Raw genomic sequence first — 27,753 nt, forward strand, 5'->3', positions numbered from 1 at the left:
TTATTCCCACACAGACTGCAGATGATTAAGGATAAATGGTTAAACGACTTGGAAAAGCAATAAAAGAACACATTTTCCTTTTGCAACATCTGAAAGATAAAGCCAAAACAATTGGTTTGATAGCCTAGGACTACTCTGTGGATAAAATATGTCCGGAGCCCATGGAGGCACTGCCCTCTCATTCATCTCCTTCGAAAGGTCTGAGAGTCATGTCATCACTGGGCCCTCTGCCCTCCAAGCCTTCTGCAGGCTTTCCAAACTGCTGCTTTTCTTCTGTATCCTCTCATCAGGCCAAGGCCCCCAAGGATCCACAGAGCTTACATTTCACTTGGAGACTTTCACTTGGCTACACATGAAAGGGACGCTTAAAAGGAGAGAAAGCCAAAGAGAAACCGACTCTGCAGTCTAACCTTGGGTTTGCGGCTGTCATTCACACTGCCAGCTTTATCAAAAAGCTTGGCAATTTAGACAGGCAAACTGTTACAGTAATTCGGCATCTAAAAACATTTTGATAAACATCTACTATATTGTTCATTTAAAAAAATAAGTATGATAGTGGGCCAGCTTTACATTTCAAATAATTTTTGTTTCCAAATCATACATACAGGTTAGGTTGTCTTTTAAGATATTAAAATCCTCATGTGATCTGCCTATAAATATTTTTGATTAAATGCTTTCGACTTCCATTTCCATACCATCAGCTGTATTCCAATACATCTGGCAAAATGCTACTTGATGAACTAGCTGAGATTCTAACAGGTAAATAAAACATTCACTGCCAATTTATTTTATAGACTCTAAATGCCAATGCCCAGATGTACGTGCAAGACAGCCTCTCTAAATTCAAACTCCTTCATGCATTTCTTACTGCTCCATAAAGTAAAAAAGATTCAATGACCTCCTAAAAAGAAAATCTAGAAGACACTCTTGTAGTGGGAACAGCTATAAAATGTGTATAATTTAATAACTCAGTTATATCTAAATTGGCATCAATGCTGGCTGATTTTAACTTGACTTTCAGAAACTTTCCAGAAAGAACTGAGGCACAAAGAAATCACAGTAATAGAAAGTACCACACAGAGTAAGAAGTAGAAAAATGGGTGGAAGAAACAATTTTTTAAAAATGTCTTTTGGGCCAGGCACGGTAGCTCACACCTGTAATCCCAGCATTTTGGGAGGCTGAGACAGGCGGATCACTTGAGTCTAGGGAGTTCAAGACCAGCCTGGATGACATGACAAAACTCATCTCTATAAAAAGTACAAAAATTAGCACGGTGGTGGTGCGCCTACAGTCCCAACTACTTGGGAGGCTGAGGCAGTAGGCAGAGGTTGCAGTGAGCCAAGATGGCGCCACTGCACTCCAGCCTGGGCAACAGAGTGAGACTCCATCTCAGAAAAAAAAGTAAAAAAAAATCGAATGTCTTTTGTATAACAAAAAACATGTTGGCTTTTCCCTACAAAGTAAAATATCTGTCAAGATATAATAACAGTATTTCATGAAAATATTGATTCTTTAACAGTTAATAACTCCTAAGTATTGTTCTCAAGATATCTACATCAGATAATCACTCAAATATGATTTGGCTATCACTACTAATGTTTCAACTTCAATGACGGCCAAGACGAATATTAAAAGTTTTATTTTTCCAAAGTAACATCAGAAGGGACTGAGAATCCCATAATTCCACAATAGTCCATCTTTCATTTGTTCTTTCCTTTAACATTTATTTCTGGAAAGCACTGTGCTGGGGAATTTTTATCTGACAATCATTTTCTTAATCTTCTACCTCCCACCTACCCCAAATTCACTACATAAAATTTTCTAATCATACTAACTTTAATCAAATCTACCAGCACTTTGAGGATGGCAGCTGCAAATAAACAGAAATTAAGACAAAACGTGTTTCTTCATTCACGTCTTCTTTTTGCCCTTATTCTTCTATCCCAGTGTCCCCTTTTCTTGCATGCTCATTTTCTCCAGCTTTCTCCAGAAGTAGACTCTGCAGCCAGCCAGCCTCCCTCCTTATTCCAGACCTGGTTCCAGTTCCATACCAGCTCAAGAATGTGGGCTGACCAAGGCCAGCCTTTGGGCTCTTTTAGCGCTTGGTGGCTCCTCAGCACACACTCTGTGCTGTCTGCTGCCCTGCTCACGCTCATCTGTGGGCTCCACACCCTCCATCCTCTCCTTACCCAGCTCCTGCAATCCAATCCACCATCGCTAATGGAGTGTCTAACTCAGCTCTTGACCAAACAGCAATCAGTCAATTATAGTCTCCAGCAGCCTTGCTGTTTTGCGGGGGGCATTAATGGTTTCGGGGGCAAGGTAGAGGGAGAGAAAAAAAAAAAAAACTAGAGATAAAGGAAAGTAGATAAAGTAGCTTTCTTACCAATTTCCCTGGGCTGTACTCTCATCGTTAATCATTTGCATAATGAATTTAGCTGAAGTCAAGAGTATATTCAAACACCCAGAAAAAAAGAAATGAACAACAGTTTTCCAAATTTCAAAACGAAAAAATGCTATTAGACTCTTCATTAAATGTTTTTCCTAGAAACTAAAATACAGAAAACAAACTGAAATACATTTGTCCCACCTCCTGGATTTTCCTCTCCTACAAGTACAGGAGAACCTGAGGGGGCACTCAGGAGCATGTTTAAAAGGCAATGTTGCAGGAAAGTGGGCTAAGGGGCATCGCTTAGTAAATACCTATATTTAGGAGGCAGAAAAAAGAGAGATATAGGAAACTAGAGAGGTAGGACAAAAACCAGCAAACTATAACCACAGTAACAAGGATAATTCCTGAAACACGGTTTTCTCCCCATCACCTATGTCTTTACAATCTGGAGACAGTTCCCAATTACCTCTTAAATCATATTAATGGTCTAAATCATGAGTTTTATGGCCCTCCATTTGGATTGTCCGTTCCACCTCATATTTTCCACCCTCAGCAGGCAAACCAGTCTGCTGTCATCACCTTCAACTTCATACATGCCATCTCTCCTCCACCAAAATTCATCGAGAACAGTCCATTTCTCCCTCCACCTCCCCACCTTGTATATGTATCATGTGCCTGATAATTATGCTGCATTTCTTTCACTTGGATTTTTATGTCTGTCTAGGATGACTGCTTTTGTTGTTTGGAATCAGGTGTAAATAAGGCCAAGATCAATGATCTGATTCTTGTGTGGGTCAATAGGACAGTCTCTATTTCCCAGATGTGACAGCCACTACTTGTCCATCAGGACCCAGCCCAGGCATTGCCTCCTTGGGGAAGCTTCTCCCAACCTTCCTCTACCCAAGTCTAGAGAAGGTGCTGCTCTTTTTATGTACACCTAGAGTGCCTTATGAATACTGTTATCATGGCCCTTATCTTACTCAGTTTATAACCTATTTCTTCCTGCTAGACTGTAACCTCCTGGAGACCTGGGACTATGTGTTATGCATCTTTGTATCATGAGTACCTACCTCAGTGTCTGTGAAAAACTTCTTGCTGAATAAATAAATGAAAGAACAAAAGTTAACTCTAGTGGACTGAGTGGTAAGGTGTGGATAGGTTAAGTGGAAAAAGAACACATCTAAAGGAAAAGCAACTAAAAAGATGATTCTACTGACAGGCTCAACAGTTTTACACAAATTGCAAAATATATACAAACACATATTTATGTGTCTCTGGGAACTCCTCATGAATGGTAGATTGCTAATCCATCTTTTTGAAACTGTCCTCCCAAGTACACAGCAGGTGGTGGGCACTTGATTCTGAGACATGGGAGGTACAGAAATACTGAAGGAGACATTTTTATTACCATTTCCTAGGCTGCTGGGAAACCTGGGGCATGCTAAGGTGCTACAGAAAAACCTGGGGAAACATGATCAGGCACTGCAAATTGGTATCAACTTCACTGTGTTCTAGACACTAGAACTAAAACACAGTCCGTTCTGGAAATGGGCAGTTGAGTGTCTTATACTAAGCAAATGGCTGGCATTTGAAAAATGTGAAACAAATTATGCAGCAAACTACAGCAAATAAATATTTTCCTTATAAACTCATTTGGTGGTTAGGAGGAAACAGTCATGCAGTTGATATGGCATTTCTCTTGGATGGCCTTAGTACCCAACTGACAGATAAATCATTAAAGAAAACAAATTTTATGAATTTCTCCAAGTGACGATAGCTATTGAGAATGCAGTCACTCAAGTAAAATGCAAGAAGTTTGTGTCACTCATTGCCCTGAATATTAGTTTTCTGTTTCATCACATGTTTAATAATTACAATAGTATTTTGCAGAGAGCAGGAATATTTACTGGGAAGATTCTCTGCAGTAACTTGAGTTACCATCTTGAAGACTCATCACAGGATGGGGACTATTTCCTGGGAAAAGGTCAAGTTTCTACCTATTTGAAAAACAGATTCCTGGCAAAGAATCTGCCCTTCTCTTGCCACTGCCCTGCCCTAGGCCTCCAACCTGACCCTGGGGTGTAGAGCTAAATAGGGAGGAATGATCATGTACCAGGAATTCTGCTTGCATCTTATCTAATCCTACAGAAATCCAGGAAAGTAGGGAGATTCAGAAACACAAAGGGAGAGGGGTGTGTTGAGAACATGTTTTAGTATTAAAGAGGTTGGGTAACAGCCACATGCAGTGGCTCATGCCTGCAAACCCAGCACTTTGGGAGGCTAAGGCAGGCAGATCAATTGAAGCCAGGGGTTCACAACTAGTCTGGGTGATCTGGTGAAACCCCATCTCTTAAAAAACTAAAAAAACAAAAAACTAGCAAGGTATGGTGGCACGTGCCTGTAGTCCAATATTGTGCCACTGCACTCCAGCCTAGGTGACAGAGCAAGACTCTGTCTCAGAGAAAAAAAGGAGGGGGGAGTCAGGTAAGGCCTCAGTGAAATTCAATTGCCTAGTTTTAGTTTTGTCCAGTGTTTACATTAATACCTTGGAGAGAGGATGCTCATATAATTTAAACATAAGGTTAAATGTAAAAGATAGTCCATAGTTTCAGAATTAAAGCAATATGGAAATAGACCTACACACATATCAACAACTAGACAAAAGTGTCGAGGCAATTCAACTGAGAAAAATAAAGTCTTTTCAAAAGATGATTTCAGAACAATTAGAAGCCCATGGGGAATAGATGGGGATGAATCTTGAGCCCCTACCTCACACTTATACAAAAATTAATTTAAGATGAATCCCAGACTCAAATGTAAAAGCTAAAACTGTAAGTTTTATAGGGGAAACAAGAAATTACCTTAGTGATATGTAGGGAGGGAAAAAAAGCCTAAATTAACCATAAGCTGACAAATTTGACTGTATCGAAATTGAAAAATTAGGTTCAACAACAAAAGACACATGAAGAAAATAAAAATGTAAACCACAGATTGGGAAATATATACATATAATAAAGGACTCAAATCCAGAATTAAAATGACTCCTACTAACCAACAACTTGATTTAAAAACAGGCAAAAGTTCTTTCCCATCTTGCCAGATGGCAGTGAAAAAATTGAGAAGCTGGATACTAAAGAGAAGGAACCCGAAGCCACGAAGGCTGATGCTGGTGGTAAGGTGAAAAGGGGTAACTTCAAGGCTAAAAGCCCCAAGAAGGGGAAGCTCCACTGTGGCCAAAATCCTATCCTTATTAGAGGAATTGGCAGATATTCCTCATCTGCTATATATTCCAGAAGTGCCATGTACAAGAGGAAGTACTCAGCCAATAAATCCAAGGTTGAAAAGAAAAAGAAGGAGAAAGTTCTTCCAACTGTTACAAAACCAGTTGGTGGTGAGAAGAATGGTGGTAACCTAGGTGGTTAAACTTCACAAAATGCCTAGATATTATCCTACTGAAGATGTGTCTCAAAAGCTGCTGAGCCACAGCAAAAACCTTCAGTCAGCATGTGAGAAACTGCAAGCCAGCATCACCCCAGGGACCATTCTGATCATCCTCTCTAGGTGTCACAGAGGCAAGAGAATGGTTTTCCTGAAGCAGCTGGCTACCGGCTCGTTACTTGTGACTGGACCTCTGGTCCTCAATTGAGTTCCTCTAGAAGAACACACCAGAAATTTGTCATTGCCACCTCAACCAAAATTGGTATCAGCAATGTAAAAATCTCAAAACATCTTACTGTTGCTTACTTCAAGAAGAGGCAGCTGCAGAAGCCCAGATATCAAGAAGGTGATATCTTCGACACGGAAAAAGAGAAATGACCAGTGCAAGGTTGATCAGAAAGCTGTGGGCTCAAATTTTAACAAAAATCAAAGCCATTCCTCAGCTCCAGGGCTACCTATAATCTGTGTTTGCCCTGACAAATAAAATTTATCCTCACAAAGTGGTGCTCTAAATTTCTTAAGAACCTAATTAAGTAACTGATAACATTAAAAAATAAAAACAAGCAAAAGATGTGAATACACATCTTGAAAAGAAGATGTTTGTATAGCCATGGAAGGGCCCTCAACACCATCAGGCAACTGCAAAATAAAACCAAAATGATATATTATAATGCGTTCATTAGAATGATTAAAATTTAAAGACTGACAACAGAAAATTTTCTAAAAAATGTGGAGCAACTAGAATTTACATAGATTGCTAGTGGGGGTCTAATACTGTTTGAAAAATTCTTATAAAGTTATATGTACATTTACTCTTCAATCTACCCCTCTTAGGTATTAACCCAAGATAAACGAAAACATACATCCACACCCAGATTTGTACAAAAATGCTCATCACAGCACTATTTATAATACCAAACACTGAAAACAATCCAGATGTCCATCAACATGGGAATAAATGGAATCCTGTTTAACTATTTCAAAAAATGAATTACTGACACATGTGAGTAAAAAAAAATACTATATGATTACATTTATAAAATATTCAAAAATAGGTGAAATGAATCTATTGTGGTAAAAATCACAGTAGTTGCCCATAGGAGGTGGGCAAATGAGTGAAAGAGGGTGTGAGGGAAATTTCTGAGACTATAAATATATTCTGTATCTTGACTGAGGTGTTAGTTATCCTGGTGTAGAAAGGTATCAAAACCTATTAGATCGTACACTTAAGAACTGTAATTCACACATAAAAATTTTACCTCAATTACCAAAGGATATTAAGGTAACACTGGGAGGCCAAGGTGGTAGGATATCTTGAGGCTAGGAGTTCAAGATCAGCCTAGACAAAATAGTGAGTCCCTGTCTCTAAATAAAATTAAAAATAAATTAGCTGGGCACGGTGGGACAGGCCTATAGTCCCAGCTACTCAGGAGGCTAAGGTAGAAGGATCACTTGAGCCCAGGAACTCCAGGTTGCAATGAGCTATGATTGTGTCACTGCAGTCCAGCCTGGGCAACAGAGTGAGACCTCACCTCTAAAAACAAAAACAAAAGCAAAAGTATCACAATGAGTAACAAGCCACACTGGCTTTCAAGAGAATGGCAAAATGAGAAAAACAAGAAATCTGAAATTCAGAGGTACGGAGATGAATGCACATAAAGATGTCTACTTTTCCAAAAGGAAATCACAGAACAGAAATGATTGTACATAATGTACTGTCACTCCTAGAATCTGACCCTATTAGCACCAGTCAGTCTCTCACTAGATGTCCAGGATACATTCTGAATCCCATAAACAAAAGGAACAGAGAAGTTTGGCATATTCAGTAGAGGGAGATAAAGATGATAAAAGTGTTGGAAAATATTGACAGAAAAGCTGTAGAAACTGAGATGTATTAGTACAGCAGTGTTATTTTAGAATAAGTCTTCAAATACCATGAAAAGGTCTTACACAAAGAGAGTAAGTCTGATTGGAACTCGCTGAATAAAAAAATACAGGCTTAAACTCATGCATGCATTATTTAAGTTGGATAAAGGAATTTCCTGACAGAGAGGGTTGTTAAATATTGCAGTGGATTATGATATCTTTCACTGGAGACTTTGAAAAAATGAACAGTCTCACATTTGGTTCTGCCCAAAGGCAAAGGGACAGACTATGACTGATGATCTCTAGTAATCTATGATTTCTTCGGCAATCAAATCATTTGAGAGAAAAAGTTTATTCTTGATGATTTTGTCCTTTGTTTCTTAGGGGTGGAATCTCAATAATAATGATAGTGATGAGGTATGAGAGAGTGAGCAGGGAGGAGACATTTGGAAAGAAAATGAAATGAGAATATGAATTCGCCTACAGAAATCAAATCAAGCCAGCTTCAATACTCCAAAGTCTGTCACGACCTTCTACAATGTCATTAGGAAAAGCAGAAACAAGCTCAGCTGTGGTCAAACCAAGCTGCCTTTTATCTTCTTATTTTTGCTGTCGAGAGTAATACATAATATGTGTGTATTACTGTTACTGTTCTTCAAAGGAGCATTCTTCTAGTCAATTAAATGTGAAGTTTACATAGTAAGGATTAAACAATTACTTCAGGAAAATATCTTCTTACTTTGAAATAAACTTATTACAAGGATATAAAACCAATCCTGTGAACCCTATAGGGTAGGCTCAAAGTCTTTAAAACATAATTAAGTCTTTTCATTAAAAAAAAACAAGAGACCGGGTGCAGCAGCTCACACCTGTAATCCCAGCACTTTGGGAGGCTGAGGCAGGCAGATCATATGAGGTCAGGAGTTCAAGACCAGCCTGGCCAACATGGCAAAACCCTGTCTCTACTAAAAATTAAAAAGTTAGCCAGGTGTGGTGGTGCATACCTGTAGTCCCAGCTACTTGGGAGGCTGAGGCAGGACAATCACTTGAACCCGGGAGGTGGAGGTTGCAGTGAGCTGAGACTGCACCACTGCACTCCAGCCTGGGCAACACAGCAAGACTCTGTTTCAAAAAATAAATAAAAAATAAAAAATAAAAACTCAGACATCCATGGAAAACTGGTTTTGTTTAAGGGTGAGAGAAGGAAGGAAGATCTTTGGACCACTTAAAAATTTTTTATTTAATCAAAATTTACTGTTATTTTTCACTTTTTCTTTTGAGACAGGGTCTTACTCTGTCAACCAGGCTGGAATGCAGTGGTGTGATCAGGGCTCACTGAAGCCTCGACCTCCTGGGCTCAAGCAATCCTCCTGTCTTAGCCTCCTGAATAGCTCGGTCCATTGGAAATGAGGCTTTAAAAATACTTTGTAAATATTCTGTGGTACTAAAATGAGTGTTACTAGAAGATCCTAATTGCCTTTATGCTCTAATTTCTCCATTATTCGACTGTGCAAGAAATGCTACTGGAAAAAGTAATATCCATTTGCAATGAACAATTTTATCAATAGATAGATTAATGGGCAGTTTTATTGAGGCTTCCTTAAAAAAAAAAAAGTCTTCCAATTCAAATATACTGATCACCAAAAATAAGAAATGAGAGCAACTTAAAGGGAAATGGTTTACTAAGCCAGTTGCAGCAAGCCCAGACCCAAATGTTATTTTGTTCTAAATAAATAAATAGTAGAATATGAATTACAGGTGTTTTCAACCAAAAATGAACCATTTATATTAAAATGACACATTTTTTTCTGTTTCTAGGTGATTAAATAAATAGCAAAGAAAATCAAGCAAGAGCCCATGCGTGCACCTGAGACTACTTTTGTTAAGCATTTCGTGTATACTGCATAAGAAGGTAACAGATCATGCTAGCTGTATTCCTACTAACAAAAAATTTAAGATGAGAAAATTAATAATTGGAATACTTTTGGTCATGGCAACAGATTAAATTACTATTTTTAAACATCTTGCCAATATATTAAAACATATGCTTTTTGAAAATTGTTTAAATTTTTTTTAGGCAAAGCAACTAATTTTACATGTTCACCAGGCTATGAGCTATGTGAGGGCAGGGCTGGAGCTCATTCATCTTCATATCCTGGGGGCGCAACACACAGCAAAGAATCAGCTCATTAGATGACTACTTTTCTGCTACTTCTTCCTTCATTCCATCCTATATAGATCTGCCAGATTCATCTTCCTGAAATACAACTTTTATCATCAGATCACCTGTCTGATCTAATCTGTCTGATCTGTCTGAAATACAGCTTTTTACCATCAGAGCATGTGTCTCATCTGGAAAAGAAGAGCTGAAAAATGACACAAGGGTTCAGAGATACGGAAAACAGCTCTAAAAAGATCTAATATTTATCTAAAGTGAGTGTTACAAAGAAGAAAGTGACAATAAGGAGGAGAACTGTAAAAGAAATACAGTAATTGAAGGAAATTTTCCTGAACTAAAAACACTTGTCTTTAAACTTAATTTTAGGCTAAAGCTACTTCCTTATATTTAAGTTTGACCTAAAGGTTTCTCCACACATAGTGAAGTATAACCTAACCAGATTTGTAAACAAACTGTAACCTACTCTTGCAGGAATCAGAGTTCTGGCCAATCGCAGGGGGCCAATCGTTCAAACTGGGTTCAAATGAGGCAAACACCACGGTGTAACCAATCAGGTTGTTTCTGTACCTCACTTCTGTTTTCTGTGAATCAGAGAGGATTTCTGTCCATGAATCCTCTCTGACCACACAGCAGCACCAGAGTTGCTCTGAACCTATTATGGTTGGGGGAACTGAATTGTTCTTTGCTCAATTAAATTATGTTGAGTTTAATTTGTTTCTCTTTTAACACACCCAAGATCTCAGAACAGTCTCATTAAGTGCTAAGCAGATTAATGAGGGGGAAACAGACCGTATTCAGGCACATCTCATTACAATTCAAAACTCCAAAGATAAGCGAAAAATTCTAAAAGATTTGGGTCAGAGGAGTTTACCTGGTACTGGAATGTAAGTAGAATCTGACTTATTGATAGTAATATAGGAGAAAAGTAGACAGCAGAAAAAAGGCTTTACATTTCTAAGGGAGCATGATTTAGAAGAACTTGGCCAGCTAAATTGTTAAATATGTGTCTGAACAAAATACTGATTATTTTTGAACACTCCAAATCTCAGAAACTTTATTACCTGTGCCTTTCAAGTGAAAACTATAACAATTATGCAAGGAAGTATCTCCCAGCCTACAATATTCCCCTCACAAAAAACCACAGAAGACTCCTAGAGAAATGAAATGTGATACAAGAAACATGGATGGCTCAATATGATCTAGAAGAGATGAAGAAAATGAAATTTTAAAAAGATCCACTGGATCTAGAGGTGGGGCAGGGTCTGGTGAAAAGGTTACATCTGCTTCTTCTCCATCCGCACTGCAGTGAATCATGTTTATATAATCATAATACTGCAAATGCTATTTTTATGGGACTTGGGGAATTAATTACAGCTACAGAATAGAATGTTATAAACTCTGACAATATCAAAATAACAATACACTGAACTAAAACCAAGAGTTAGGCTTAAAGGAAGGTGGGAGGTAGAAGTACTCTAAATTTTACCACTCTGAAATTGATACTGTATGAGCCTAAGAAAGCAAGAGCTGAAAACATATTAGTGAAGGCTTGGGTCACCCCACCAGGTAAAAAACCATGACCAGCTCAGTTGCTTGCTGAAGGCAAAGGGAATACAGAATGAGTAGTAGAAGAAGGCAGTTATCAATACCGGCTAAAACCATGTGTCCAGTTACAGAAAGGAGGACTGTACTATCATGAGTAATTCCTCCTTATTTTAAGAATATGCCTGTACATGGATATACCTGTACTCAGAAAATATCTTCATTTTACTTCCTTTCTTCTTCCTTTATTATGTAACATGAGATTTATTGACTTCATATCAGCATTTAAATGTCATTAACTTTATATAATAGCATTTAGGTTAAGGATTAGGGCATTTTCAGTTGTACAAAATATAGTTGTATTATGTTAGGTGTAATTATGACCTTATTGTTTTTATTTGGAGATTAAGTATGATTTAAGGAGATGTGTATGGGGCTAAGTTGACAAGGGGTGAACTATTATGGTTCACATTAGGTGTCAACTTGATTAGATTGAGGGATGCCTAGATGGTTGCTAAGGTATTGTTGGCTGGCAGGGGTGAGGGTGTTGCCAGAGGAGACTGACATTTGACTGACATTTGGGCTGGGAGAGAAAGACCCACCAATTGGCTGCCAGCGCGGCTAGAACAAAGCAAGCGAAGAAGGTGGGATGTAATGGTAACCAGTAGAACTAAAGAATAGAAAACAGTAATAGCACTTACCCCTGGAAAGCAGGACTAGGGTAGGAGAGAAGAGAGAGGGACACTCTTGCTCTCTATTTTAGAATCTTCTGTGAGGTTATGTATTTTCTATCATGAACAGGTATTACTCTAAAACTAAAATGTGTAAGAAAAAGTGTGTGAAATTCTAATACACTTGCTATAGAGTATCTTGTTTACTAAATAATTAAGATATACAAAGAGGAGTAATAATAAAAAAGATAATCCACTGTATCCACAAACTGACTTGAGAAATAAAGCATTATAAATGCAATTGAAGCCTTCTGTATTTTTCTTCGCCAACCACATAGTAGATCAACTTTTAAAAGAAAAGCAGCAAGTCTAGATGGACCCTTACTATTGTCCCTGCTCATCCACCTAGTCCCACTCCTACTCGCTCCTGACCATTCCTGATTAAGATATTCAGTTGCACCAAATAATTGACTCAGGCACCTTAACAAAATATTAATACGACATTAGTAAAACTCCCACCGTGCCCCCTTGTTATTCAGACTGTATGTCTTATAATAAATACAAGCTTGCTGTGCTAAGTTTTTTCTGGGATTAAAAAAAAAAAAGTAGCAAAAGAACACAGTGAGTCCAGTGATTGAGGAAATGAAAAACAAGATATAAATTGTCACTACAATCATGCTCCCTGCTTCTGCAAGACCTTGTGATTCAATTAGTATGATTTCACCTTAAGTGTTTGTGTCTGAGGAGCTGGTGATCCTGAGGCGCTGTAGATCCTGGGGTCTGGAGGGTTACACATGTTAGCTCTGGAGAAAACAATAAAAGCCTAAATACCTTCCCTTAATTCGAGAGGGGTTAGCTTACTGAGCTTGTGAAATATGTGGAAACCACTATCTAACCATTTACAAGCTACCTTTTTTTTTAAATAAGCTACTTTTAAAGAGGAGGGGTAGCAAGTTGGCCATGTCTTAGAACCTTGGTTATGAAAACTTCATCAATCAGAGACAAGATTTTTAAATGTTTAAAAGAATATGGCTATTACCCTCTTTCTCACCAAGTCTTTTAGAAAAATAAGATCACCCTACCCACACACCACCACTACCAAATACCTGACTTTAAGGATACGGCTAATGCTAGTTCTTCAATTGTAATTTCCTGAGTTATATATATATATGGTGACTGAATTCATACCTGAAGCAGCCCCATCCTGATAACACAATAAAAACCAATGCTTTTCTTGAGACAGGGTCTCACTCTGTCACCCAGGCTAGAATGCAGTGGCGCAATCATGGCTCACTGCAGCCCCGACCTCCCGGCTGAAGTGATCCTCTCTCTTCAGCCCCTCGAAAGCTGTGACTACAGGCATGTACCAGCACACCTGGCTAATTTTTGTACGTTTTGTAGGGGTAGGGTATCTCTATGTTGCCTAGGCTGCTCTCAAATTCTTAAGACTCAAGCAATCCTCCCGCCTCAGCCTCCCAAAGTGCAGGGATTATTGGCGTGAGCCATCGTGCCAGGCCAGAACCGGTGCTTTTCAAGCTTTAATGAGGGCACGAATCACCTGGAGTTCCTGTTAAATGCATACATAGTCTGATTCAGTACCTCTGGGTGGGGCAAGAGAGACTGCATTTCTAACAGTCTCAGGTGATACTGATGCTGCCCAGGGAGCCACACTTTGAGTAAAAGGGGAATCCAGTATCAATCTCCTTCCCAGTCTCCTTTGGGTGTTTTTCTTTCTCAATTGCTCCATCTTCTGACATTTGCTCTTTTCTAACTAAATTTACTCCCAAGATGATCTCATCTATTTCCTTCTTTTAAAACCATTTACACAAGCCATTCTCAGCCCTGACTGCATATTAGGATCAACTAGGGAGTCATTTTTTCTTCTTCTTTTAAAGTTTTCTAAAGCCCCACCCCAAACCAGTTAAATAAAAATCTCTGGGGCTGGGTCAGAAGCATATGGATTTTTAAAAGCTCCTTAGTGACTCTCATATAAAGCGCTAAGAACTGTGGATCTACACAACGATGTCTCCCAGATCTAACCTCAGCTATGACCTCTCCCCTGCGCACCAAGGGCCTACTTCACATCTCCTGTTGAATATCTAATAGGCATCTACAAATCAACGTGTCCAAAACAGACCTCTTGGTTTCCACCTACCCCCATCAAAACCTGATCCTCTACCAGTTTTCCCCAATGTCGGTAAATAGCCCACTGTTCACCTCATTGCTTGGGCCAAAAGACTGGGCTTCACCGTGATGCCTCCGTTCCCATTCTTTCACATTGCACATCCAGTTAATGCATCAGCAAGTCCGCCAGCTTTGACTTCAGAACAACCCCCAGTCAGTCCACTTCTGACAATTTCTACTGCTACCAGCCCAAGCCAGATCAACACCATCTGTATTGCCACTATTAACACCCTAGCACCGATTATCCACAGTCTTGCCTGTTAACCTCAGAACGGCTTTCCCTCCCACTTGAAATACAAACTCCTTCCTGTGGCTCCCAAGGCTTTCTATCATCTGGTCCCAGCTAACCTCTCTGGCTCCCTCTCCAATTCTTCTCCCATCCCTACCTCCTACTCCTGCTACACTGGCCTTGTTGTTGCTTCTTGACCACTCCAGGCTCTTCCCTGCCTCAGGATCCTTCTCTTACTTTTCCTTCTCCTTAGAATATTCTTTACAGGCTTATTCCTAATCATCATTCAGGTCTCTGCTCTAATGTCATCTCAGAAGGCTTCCCTGATTATCCCACAATAGCCTCAACCCAACCAGCACCCAACACAACTTCCTCACCCTGAACTTTCTACCCTGCTCGTTTTCTTCATGACATTTGTCATGACTAGGCACCGACCCACCCAAAACCACTAGACCATAAGCTCTAAAAAAACTGTCTTGTTCAACAGAGAATCACAGGCCTATATCCACACCTGGGGCAAGTTGTACGCACTTAATGCATTTTGCACTATTTGTATCTTCCCTCTCCCCCCATCCCCCAATTCATAAATTGAAACCCTAACCAGTGCGAGAGTATTTGGAGGTGGGACCTTTGGAAGGTAATTAGGTTTGGTTAGTATGAGAGTGGAACCACAGGGGATGAGGTCATGGGGTGGATGCCCCATGATGGGATTGCTGCCTTTGTAAGAAAAGACACAAGAGAGATTCCTTTCTCTTCCTCTCTGTCCACATGCACACACCAAGGAAAGGCCATGGAGCACCCAGTAAGAAGGTGGCAAGCCAGGATGAGAACCTTCACCAAGAACAGATTCTGCCAGCTCCTTGAGCTTGGACTTTCCAGCATCCAGAACTGTGAGAAATAAATCTCTGTTGTTTATACTCCCCAGTCAGGTATTTTGTCCTAGCAGCCCAAGATTCCTAAGACATTGGTGAAAGGAATAAACAAGTCAATGGGGAGCAGCCTGGATGGATCTGTCATGTGCCCCCCAAGCTCTGGGACTGTCCATCCTTTGGAATATCTAGCATTTTCATCAATAATTTGAATGACGGTACATTAGGGCATATTTAATTTGCCAGTGACACAAACCGGTAAGTCATGCTAGCTACCTTACATGTTCAACAACAGAAATATGATTTTAGAATATTTTCATGGGTGATCAATTTTAACCGAACAAAACAAATATTAATTTTAACTGAACAAAACCAATATTAATATTTACTAAGATGAACATAAATGTTGAGGGCTTTGTTTGGTTTTTTTTTTGAGACAGAGTCTCACTCTGTCACCCAGGTTGGAGTGCACTGGCCTAATCTCGGCTCACTGCAACCTCAGTTTCCCACATTCAAGCGATTCTCCTGCCTCAGCCTCCCAAGTAGCTGAGATTACAGGCATGCACCACCATGCCTGGCTAATTTTTCATATTTTTAGTAGAGACAGGGTTTTACATGTTGGCTAGGCTGGTCTTGAACTCCCTGCCTCAGGCAATCCACCCGCCTCAGCCTCCCAAAGTGCTGGGATACAGGCATGAGCCACTGTACCCGGCAAATTTATATAGTTCCTTGATTAAAACCACTTGTGCTGGGCATGGTAGCTAGGATTAAAGGTGCATGTTACCGTGCCTGGTTAATTTCTGTTGTTGTTGTTGTTGTTGTTGTTGTTGTTGTTGTTGTAAAGACAGGGTTTCGCTATGTTGCCCGGGTTGGTCTTGAACTCCTGGCCTCCAGTGATCCTCCTACCTTGGCATTCTTTAGGAGGCTGGGATTTTGGTGCTGGGATTACAGATGTGAGCCACCTCCCCCAGCCTACAACTCTTCAAAGCACTGTTGGTTACTTATATTTGATGGATAATAAGCCATCTTTAAGTATAGCACTTTTATGTAATTCAATTATTACAAAGCAAATAAGGGATGGTATGGCATCCTATGTCAACCCTGCACACACAGCTGCCTGGTAAACAGAAGAATACCTGTCATTATGGTTTTGCTTATCTTTCTGCCCTTCAATTTCAAATTTTTCAGAAAACATAGATCATTTTTCTAAAGACTTCCTCAGCTTGTACACTAGAGAATCTTTATAATCACCCACTTGTACCAAAGGGGACATTTTTCATTCTCTAATTAAATAAGAAGACAAATAAGCAAAGGCCAATACTTGCAAGAACAGAAACAAAGAGCTATTATAAAAGTAAGCACTGAAATTATCCCCACACTGATTTTAATGAGCACACAATAAATTTGTAAATGCAATAAAAATATATTAAATACACATGAAAGAACATTCGTAATCAATTCTGTATGTCCATATCACTGAAAGAATTAGTCTAAAAGAACTATGTTAGATGTTAGCTTTATAATTAGGCACATTTCAACTATGTGTTAACTGTCTGATCTACTATTTTAAAATAAACCATTCAAATGTTTTTAAATATCTATAATGCTTTCAAGTTGCTTACATATATGTAAACAAGTTTCCATAAAGTTTAGAGGTTAAAAGATAGAGGAAAGATCTTATATGTAGGTAACAGATATAGTTCCCTGTATATTTGAATGAAAACCTTACATATGTGTATGTATTATAATATATATAATATGCTCACGTTATACATACACATATATATGCACCTCATATATGTGATAGTTAAAGGCCTTGGTTCTCTCAGGCAAGATCCTTGAGAGTAAAAAAGAACTTTTTTTGGTTGGGCACGGTGGCTCATGCCTTTGGAAGCCTGAGGTGAGTGGATCGTTTGGGGTGAGGAGTTTGAGACCAGCCTGGCCAACATGGTGAAACCCTGTCTCTACTAAAAATACAAAAATTAGCCGGGCATGGTGGTGGGCACCTGTAACCCCAACTACTCAGGAGGCTGAGGCAGAAGAATCGCTTGAACCCAGGAGGCGGAGTTTGCAGTGAGCCAAGATTGCGCCAGCGTGCTCCAGCCTGGGAGACAGAGTGAGACTGTCTCAAAAAAGTAAACAAATAAACAAACAAAAAAAAATTTTTTTAAATAAGCAACTATGCTTATTTAAAAAAATAAGCATTGTTATGTTTTGAGGCACAGAATCACAGGGATTTGGGGCTAAAAAACTTTAAGAATTATTTAGCCCAACTTCCTCACATCAGGACGAGGAAGTACATTCAATGCCCAAAAGTCACACAGCTGGTTAGCAGCAAAGCCAAGACTTGGGCCCAGACCTGGGTGACAGGGCTCTGGAACACAGGTACTTTGGTTCTGACATACTGTGGGGGCAAGAGGAGTCTGAAGGTGATGAAAATGCAAATGCACTGTCCCAAAACAGGTTAGAAGAGGTATAAACTGGGATCCGAGGCGCCAAAATTTATGGGATTTAGGCCTTTCTCTCCTGAATGTAAAACCAGTCCAATCAGTCCTAGACCATGTATGCAATAAATTTGTGTTTCTTTGCTATTCCCTAATGTCTCAGTCTTTTCCCATTCTTAGATGCACAATCCATTAGATCCAGATCAACACAAACTGCTCTCCCCCAAAATGGGTTGTACTCTTGAAAATTACTTTGTAGTATGGAAGAGTTTTAGGTAATATCAAGTTACTTATTTTTCACTGACAGCTTAATACAAATGTAAAACTCCTGCCAAATGCTGGAAGTCCAGGGAAAAATACATTGCATAGTAGACCCTACCCATGTGTGCTAGGCATAATAATGGCCCCCAAAGTAGACCACACCCCAATCCCTGAACCCCATGAATCTGTTACCTTACGTGGCAAAAGGGATTTTACAGATGGAAAGATTATCCTGGCTTATCCAGGTGGGCTTACTGTAATCACAAGGGCCATTAAATCAGGGAACTTTCCCAGATGGGTTGAGAGTCAGAGGGTAACATGACTAAGGGAGAATGGTCACAGAGATGCAACTTTGCTGGCTTTGAAGACAAAAGGAGAGGACCACAAGCCAAAGAATATTTCTTCTAGATAAAAATGTAAACAAGGAAACATTTTGTCCTTAGAGCCACCAAAAAGTAACATAGCCCTGCCTACACCTTGATTTTGGCCCAGGGAGACCTGTGTCAGACTTCTGACCTACAAAAGTATAAGTTAATAAAATTACTTTGTAGTTTTAAGCCATTGAATTTGCTGTAATCTGTTACAGCAGCAAGAGAAAACTAATACAACCATATGAACCAATATCCAAAATTCTCATCCTTTGGCCAGTCTGAGGTTCAATACCAGACATAGTAACCAATACCAGCAACAGACATAGCCTTGTATCATACCTCTCTGAAGAACTTCCCACTCTCTTCAGGTTATATACGGATAACTTCAGTAGAATGGTGCACAGCTTGAAAACAGAAAAGAAGGCTCCTGAGAGCCCCACGCAAAGACAACACTGCGCAAACTTTGAGTAAGTTCAATTTCACTGTTTATTTTAGCTCATTCTTTGAACTACATTTGCTTCCAAGTGAAACAAAATTTACTTTGAATAAATTTTGCAGTGCTCTACTTGAAACAGCTGGTTGGACTTTTCAAAAAGCATCTTGTCAGAATTATGTATTTTTTTTCCTAAGACATATTCCACCCACTAAGTCATACCAGAAGCCTTGGTAATCATGGTGGATGGTGTGAACGCAAATCCCTTAGATTTCCATTCTGCAACAAGCTTTCTTGGAGGAAGGTGTGAATATATCAAACATCTTAGATGTAATGCTAAAGAAACCTGCATAAACTTTGGCCACATCCACTGCATGGGGACGTAAGCAGAAACAAAAGAAAAAACTTGTAGTTCCAGTGCTGAACAGCCAAAGCCAGACCATCTGCGTGACAGCAAAGGCTAAAGAAACAAATGCAGCAAAATGCAACCCAGGCTTTAACTGATTCTTTCCTTTCCAATTTCTAATAAGGTATGTCCCAACTTGAAAAGGGATTACCCACGAAGAATAAAGAGGTATAGAAAAGAAAAAGAAGAGTTAAACTGAAAACCTGTACAGAAAAATGCACCCAAACCGGAGAGTCTGAGGACTCGTGTTCCAAGTCCCGCTTGTATAAATACTGATCCTCCACCTCATTGAATTGTTGACATTACATAATTAGCCAGTTACAATAATAACACTGCAGCTTAACACACTGCCACAACCGGAGGAATTTTAACTACTCTAGTGAATTGCCCCTCACCAGCTACATCTGTGCTGGTCTTCAAAGCAAAAGTGGGGAAAGAAAAGAGATGGCCGTTTAGTATGCAGACTAACGCAGAGTAAACAAGGGGAGTCTGGCCTATCCAGCATTTGGGTTCTTGGGGTTCCCCTACCCGCTTGTTTTTTGTTTTTATTTAATTGGTTTGGTCTTTGGTTGTTGCCCACTTAAGTAAATAATATTCAGTAAAAGCACTTCATAGACACTGTGAAATCGTTAAAGAAATTATATTTATATCAGATTACTGTGTACTTGAAACAAACTCACTTATTCTTCAACTTCATAAACTTCAATATAAACAACAAAAAATGTAAACCCACCACTTTTAGACACTTATTCTTTAGCCTTTTTAACTCTAACATAAACAAATAAGAAAATATTGTTAAATATCCTTAGAAATCTTGAGCACCTATTAGCATTCTCAGCATTAGCCGGACGAAGGGTTTGAAGGGTTTCACCTGCCAGCAACCCTTTCTTTTCTCTTTACTCACAAATTCGCTCTAGGGACCAGAGGATGCTGTATTCTTTTCTTAGTAAAATAGATGAAATCTGAAATGTAGCCTAACCCAGACACAGAAAAACCACATATAAAATTCGAATGTTCTTAGACATACTATACAGTGAGCCGTGCTGAAAATAATAGCCTTTCTGTGTAATTTATCCTGTTTTTCTCCTCCCTTATTTGGTACCTCAGCTTCTCATTCCTCCTGATCTGATGTCTCATACCCAAAATTCTTTTAGCCAACACTCACCTTGGGAAAGCCTTTTTTTTTTTTTTGAGACACAGTCTTGCTCTGTTGCCCAGGCTGGAGTGCAGTGGTGCCATCTCAATTCACTGCAACCTCCGCCTTTCAGGTTCAAGCGATTCTCCTGCCTCAGCCTCCTGACTAGCTGGGACTACAGGCTCATGCCACCATACCCGGCTAATTTTTGTATTTTTTGTAGAGACGGGGTTTCACCATGTTGGCCAGGATGGTCTCGATCTCCTGACCTCATGATCCACCCGCCTCAGCCTCCCAAAGTGCTAGGATTACAGGCGTTAGCCACCGCGCCAGCCCTGGGAAAGCCTTTTAAGTCCTCACTCCTGAAGATTAATAAAATCTTTCAGGTCCCCAAAATCTGAGGCATCATGATGATGATAACCTGAGTGTGTAAAAATCCTCCCAACACTCCTTCATCTACTTTATGTGGATAATTAATACATTTATGTCAATTTAATTCCTTATCTTGCCCAATTGTTAAAATCCATTATCTCCTTTACTCCTTCGGAACTCTTCTAAGATTATGATGCCAGAGAAGAGTGGATACTGGCCTGACAAAAATGTTCTGTTATTTATGTGCCCACCACTATGTAAATCCCCTTATCCTGCTTTATTTCTCTTCATAGTCCTTACAGTCCATCACATACCCATCTAACATATGATATTCTATTAGACACCTCTTTGAGTTGTTATTTGTCTCTCCCACCGAAATGAAGAGAGAAACCATATTTGTTTTATTTACTGCTGTATCTTCAGGGTCTGGAACTATGCCCAGCACATAGTAGGCACTCAATTTTTGTTGCAGAAATAAATGGAGATTTTGTGACTTAAGTGAAGAATGGAATAGAATATTTGAAATGGGGAATATTCCAGAAAATCCAAATATGCAGTTGCCATACTTAGACCACATATCCTTGATTCAATGCAATCAAATTAATAATTTTAAAGTTATTTGTTTTACTCTATAAATGAAAAGATAATACATTACTGCAACTGATTTGCTAAAAATAGCTGACTTTTATATGCGAATCAGGTAAAATACACTCACAAAGGAGGGTGACCCAAAAATCACTGAGCAGTTGCTTGTGTATGATAACAGAGTGTAATACAATTCATGTGTTTCAGCACATATATAATTAATTAAGAATGCCAATATATTCTTTCTTTTCAAAGCATTCTTAATTTCTTAATTGCCTAGAAAATTTAAAACTTCTTACAAATATTATGATGAAGGTTTTGAGGGTATAGAAACTAAGGTAACATAAACCAATTTCTACAGACTAAAGTAAAAGAGACAATTTATTAGTCTCTATCACAGACTAATTTGGGGATTTCAGATCCAACCTTGCTCTAATATGACTTATAAAAGGCTTACAGGAAATATGGCTGGTTTCACTGTTAATGATTCCCCTCTCCTTTCTTCCCTCTCTTCATAGCAGGCTTTATTGCAAGAAAACTTACAGGAGGCAAAGTGTTCAAGTGTAAAGAACGATACACTGACTATCCAGATATTAGAATAATTTACTCTGTTTCCTTGAAGAGATTACACCACAAAATAGATACGTTAGTAGGTAAAGAACTGCTTTCTTCCAACCAAAAAAAAAAGGAGAAAGGTGGTTTTTAGTAGTTTCAGTTTCGTCAAAACTACTGAAGTTGAAGACTTCCCAAAACTACTAAAGGAAGACTGAAGTGGAAGGACTGCTTGAGGCTAGGGGTTTGAGACCCGGCTGAGCAACATAGCAGGGCAGGGAGTTGGGGGGTGGGGTGCGGGCATGGTGGTTCATGCCTATAATCCCAGCAGTTTGGGAGTCCAAGGTGGGAGGATCACCTGAGGTCAGGAGTTCGAGACCAGCCTTGCCAACATGGCGAAACTCCATCTCTACTACAAAAATTAGCCAGGCATGGTGGAAGTCACCTGTAATCTCAACTACTAGGGAGGTTGAGGCTGGGAGATTGCTTGAACCCGGGAGGCAGAGGTTGCAATGAGCCGAGATTGCATCACTGCCCTCTAGCCTGGGCAACAGAGCAAGACTTCGTCTCAGACAAAGTCTCGCTCTTGTCCCCAGGCTGGAGTTCAATGGCGTGATCCTGGCTCACTGCAACCTCCGCCTCCCGGGTTCAAGTGATTCTCCTGGCTCAGCCTCCCAAGTAGCTTAGATTACAAGCGCTTGCCACCATGCCCAGCTAATTTTTGTATTTTTAGTAGAGACAGGGTTTCATCATGTTGGCCAGGCTGGTCTCAAACTCCTAACCTCAGGTGATCCACCTGCCTCAGCTTCCCAAAGTGCTGGGATTACAGACGTGAGCCACCATGCCCAGCCAAAACAATTTTTTTTTAATTAGCTGGGTGTGGTGGTGTACAACTGTAGTCTCAGCTACTTGAGGGACTGTGGTGGGAGGACTGCTTGAGCCTAGGAATTCCATGCTATAGTGAGCTATGACTGTGCCACTGCACTGCAGCCTGAGCAACAGAGTGAGATGCTGTCTCTTTAAAAAATAAAAAATAAAAAAAACTGGAAAAAAAAGTCAACAAGAAGCAAATGTGTTAGGACACGACTGCTTGTTGGAAGCCTTTGCTAAAATACTAGAAATGTAGGAAAGTGACTTTTTATTTCTATAAAATCATGAAGTTTATGAGACTACAAAGATAAAGCTGACAGACTCTCCACGAGCAGGGCTAACAGGAAGTTTTGTTTGTTTTTTAAAGCAGTAATAGCTTATGTCATTCTTTTGCCTAAATCTGTTACCTGGGATATGGCAGTAAGGAGGCTGGAGGGTGTTCACAAACAATCTTTGAGGACTAATGCAAATTCACTCACATGAATGCATGGACTGCTCTGAAGGTACCAGACCTCAGGGAACTCCCACCGGCAGGCTTACTATGAACCGACATCCCCTACTTCTGAAATCCATTTGGTACGGCAGGAGATCTCTTGCGGGATGTCTACATTTTCAGAACAAATTATCTACTGACTGCTTTGGCCAATGTGCTTTTTCACCTCTAAATTTTAAGGTGTTTTTAGCTTTATCAGCAATACCAGAGCACATCACACATGCACACATCCAAATAGATCTCAGCTTCCACACTTGAAGATTCTAGAAAGCCAGATGGCAGGGCCATGAAGCACATGTAACCAACATGGGCTGTGAAGTCAGTCAGACCTGGGCTTGCATCCAGGTGGCTTCACTTCATTGTAAGCTCCTTCACCTCCCTGAGTCTCACAGGAGGATAGCTATTCCTTTCCTTTTGAGCCAAATTTAACAATGTAATAGTATTCTGAAGAGAGCTAAACCTAAGGACCTTTAAATTCAATCCACGGGGACCACTAATTAACTATGAGCCACTAAAAAGGAGATGCCTATCACTGGATGAGGAAGGCTGGTAGAGAAAAGATTCCTGACTTCCTAATTATCTGAGGTAAGAAAGTTTTGTTTTGGGGTATTTATTTATTTATTTTTTGCACACTGGCTAAGAATAGAATATGCCAAGACAAAGTCTGCACTCTAGGGTGTACAATCTAAATCGTATCTTGATTAGCATCACCTAAACCTAAACTGGACTAAGCAGTAGAAAACGGACAGCAGTGGGCAAGATTACACTTGCAAGGGATTGTCTGTGAGATAAACGGTTTTATTTCCTGACTCCAACTCTAGGTCCCTCACCTTAGTTTTCAAATAGCGAAGTTACAGGACCACGAGGATAAAAGCCTCCTCATTCCAGACGTCCTGCAAGTGTGATCAGGGGTTATCTGCTTCCTAGAATGGAGTTTCCAGTGGAAAAGAACAAGGTTTAATAGGAGTGTCAAGATTTCCTTCCTTATATATTAAGATAGTTACCTAAAAACTGTTGTTCTTTCATTTTGTTCAATCATCCACAAATATTTATTAGGTCCCTACCACATGCCAAGCACTGTGCTAAACATTGAGGATAAAATGAATGAACAAGGCAGATACGGCCTCTGCAATCTGGGATCCCACACCTGAATGCAGGGTGAACAGCCAAGAGAGAAACAGCGGTGGGAGGCAGTGATAGCCTGCCACTACAAGCCTCACACAATTGATGAATACCAGACGTAGCAAGGAAAAGGGAAGAATTCTAAAATTTTGCAAGTGAGCTGCAGTCTGAGCTGATCTCTTTAGCTGCCCAGAAAAAACAAAACAAACAAACAAAAAAACCACAAAACATTACTCACAGGGAACATTATTCTTTTCTTTTAAGGAAGTATTTTAGCTGTTGAAAAGGGATAACTAACTGCTACACCCACAAAGCTGGCATGGATAGGAAAGTGAGATAAAGAAAGGTGAAGGCCTAGGTTACCGAGAAGGTGGGTGTAGTTTCAGGTTGGGAGTGGAGGGAGATGAGCTGACTACAGTCACAGCCACAAGCCTGAGGAGGTTCTCAGACCCATAGGAACTTGAACTATGTTCTAATTCCACCTCCTTTACTCCCCAGCCTTCAGAAGAGTCTGTGCTAATAACAGCTTTGGGTAAATAAAGCTTTAAGGAATGAAGGAGAGGGAAATTTTCCCTGCTTGAGGCAATGAGATCCGAGAGGGGGCAGCAATCATGGGTGGAGAGAACTACACAGGGTAATCAAGAATCAAATGGGGAAGCAGGATTCCAAGACTAGAGACCAGAAAAGTGCCTGTCATAAGCTTATTGACTCATACCTTCACCCATACACTCTCTACTGCCTGCTTCCTCCCCAGGAATCCTCAGAAACACCTAGGACAGTAGACCTCCCAAAATACATGTGATGGAGACTGGAGTCATTTTATTACTAGTAAGGAAAGAGTGTCACCTAGATTAAAGATTTAAAGATCTGCAGGTTATATAGAAAAATTAGTGCAAGTAAAGGAATGATAACTTCTCCAGTAAGAGCGATGATTGCCCTATTTTCTAAATAGAGAGTACGGTAGCTTTAAGGAGAGTGGTAGCTGGAAAATGCCTGGACTTATTGTTAACAAATTTTGGGGGCAATGAAATAATCTGTATAACAAACCCCATGACACATGTTTACCTATGTAACAAACCCGCACATACTGCACATGTACCCATGAACTTAAAAGTTAAAAAAAAACGAATTTATTTGGGCAGTATAGGTATCCCACTTTAAAAAACTGGTATTATTTCTCAGAGACTAACTATAAAACACTTATTTCTATCAAATCCCCTATTTTCTTTCTGATTCCATTATAAAACATCCTGTTCCTTCAGGTGCAAAAAATAGAATTACACTATTACAAAAGGACCCTTTAAGTTGACTTATGTTGTTTTAGAAAATACCAATGTTAGCAATACAATTTCTACAGATACAAACATTCTGACTATTAAAAGTCAAGAAAATAAACTGAACTTAAAGGAGAGATTCCCATCATATCAATAAGGAATCTCTCCTTTAAGTTCAGTTTATAGCACCATCCCCATTACAAGTCATATTAAGATCCGGGCGTGGTGGCTCACGCCTGTAATCCCAGCACTTTGGGAGGCTGAGGCGGGCAGATCACGAGGTCAGGAGATCGAGACCATCCTGGCTAACACAGTGAAACCCCATCTCTACTAAAAATACAAAAAAAAAAAAAAAATTAGCCGGGCGTGGTGGTGGGTGACTGTGGTCCCAGCTACTTGGGAGGCTGAGGCAGGAGAATGGTGCGAAGCCAGGAGGTGGAGCTTGCAGTGAGCGAAGATGGCACCACTGCACTCCAGCCTGGGGACAGAGCGAGGCTCCATCGCAAAAAAGAAAAAAAGAAAAGATTCTTTTTAAAACCTCAAGGCTTCTATTTTACACAAAAATATTCTTTTTGCTAACGCTTAAATTATTAGAGCAACCTGCAACTCTTCCTAGTTTCTGGTTAAAAGATTTAAATTAGCTTGCTTATACAGTGTACATACTTATATATGTATGTATGTGCTGACTGATTGAAACAGGGTCTCACCGTGTCACCCAGGCTAGAGTGCAGTGGTGTAATCTTGGCTCATTGCAGCCTCCCAGGCTCAAGTGATCCTCCCATCTCAAGCCTTCTGAGTAGCTGAGACTAAGATGCAGTCACCATGCTTGGCTGATTTTTTAACTTTTTGTGGAGATGGAGTCTCCATATTACCCAAGCTAGTCTCAAACTCTTGGGCTCAAGCAATCCTGACTCAGTCTCCCAAAGTGCTGGGATTACAGGCATGAGCCATAATGCCCAGACTACAGTATATTTTCTTTACAACGAATTTCTGTGTGCGTGTGTGTGTGTGTGTGTGTGTGTGTAGTTGACAAGCAACTTTTTAAGCTTATTCCCTTTTTCACTAGAATAATCTCCAATAACAACAAAGTAATGAAAGTCTGATTAAAGACAAATTATCTGACCAGGTAACTGCAATCTATAAATTAGTTCAGCAAGTTAATGTCAGATGTAAAAAGTTACCAGTAAAAGTAAGTAAGTGTGCTTTGGAACAAACAGGGAGGATATTGTTTGTGTTGGACTGAACAACACGTTGTCCATCCCCCTGCAAATTCATATCTAGCTGGTACCTCAGAATGCAGCCTTATTAGAAATAGGGTCTAGGGTCTTCACAGATGGAATCTGCAAAGTTAAAATGAGGTCATGCTGGATTTGTGTGGACCCTAAATCCAATGCCTGATGAAGGCCATGTGAAAACACAGAGACATCAGAGTGAAGAAGGCTGGGTGGTGAGAGGCAGACGAAATGATGCAGGCACAAGGCTAGGAATGCCAAGGATTGCTGGCAACCACCGAAAACTAGGAAGAAAGAAGAAGGGATTCTTCCTAGAGCCTTCAGAGAGTGCATGGCCCTGCTAACACCTTGATTTCAGACTTCCAGCCTCCAGAACTGAGAGAGAATAAATTTCTGTTGTTTTAATCTACAAAGTTTTTGGTAATTTGTTACAGCGCCCCTAGGAAACTCATACAGAATCCTTGACCAAAAGGCATGATTGGTGAAAAACAACTTTCCCATGGCCCATTCATTCTTAAAGTGAAATACTAATGCAGCAAAGATACATAGTACTAGTGCAAATTCCTACTTCATATTAACAACCACACAATCTTTACATTTCCTTCATCACTCTCATTGTAAACAATAGTGTCCACAAATCCAGGCAGCTCTGTGCACCCTGGACTGCTGGAAGGTTGAAGCAAAACCTAACTGCAAAACTGAAAGGCCCTATATACAGCTTGTTACTCTAATACTATAACCATTAAGAAACGATACACTGCTTTTCTCTAATTATTTCTGAAAAACCCTCCCCTTATTTACAGTATAAAAGCTAATGAAAATGTACTTGTGA

General features: G+C 39.8%; 1 protein-coding gene and 1 pseudogene across 1 annotated transcript in view; one reads left to right on the plus strand and one right to left on the minus strand.

The window, feature by feature from the left end:
* Positions 1–27,753, minus strand: part of SH3RF1 (SH3 domain containing ring finger 1) — a 176,507-nt gene that overhangs the window by 66,263 nt on the left and 82,491 nt on the right. The window lies entirely within an intron of this gene.
* On the plus strand, positions 149–6,343 carry LOC109026459 (large ribosomal subunit protein eL6-like; annotated as a pseudogene).

Source organism: Gorilla gorilla, chromosome 3 (assembly GCF_029281585.2).
Source record: "Gorilla gorilla gorilla isolate KB3781 chromosome 3, NHGRI_mGorGor1-v2.1_pri, whole genome shotgun sequence".
In the NCBI taxonomy this organism is placed as follows: domain Eukaryota; kingdom Metazoa; phylum Chordata; class Mammalia; order Primates; family Hominidae; genus Gorilla; species Gorilla gorilla.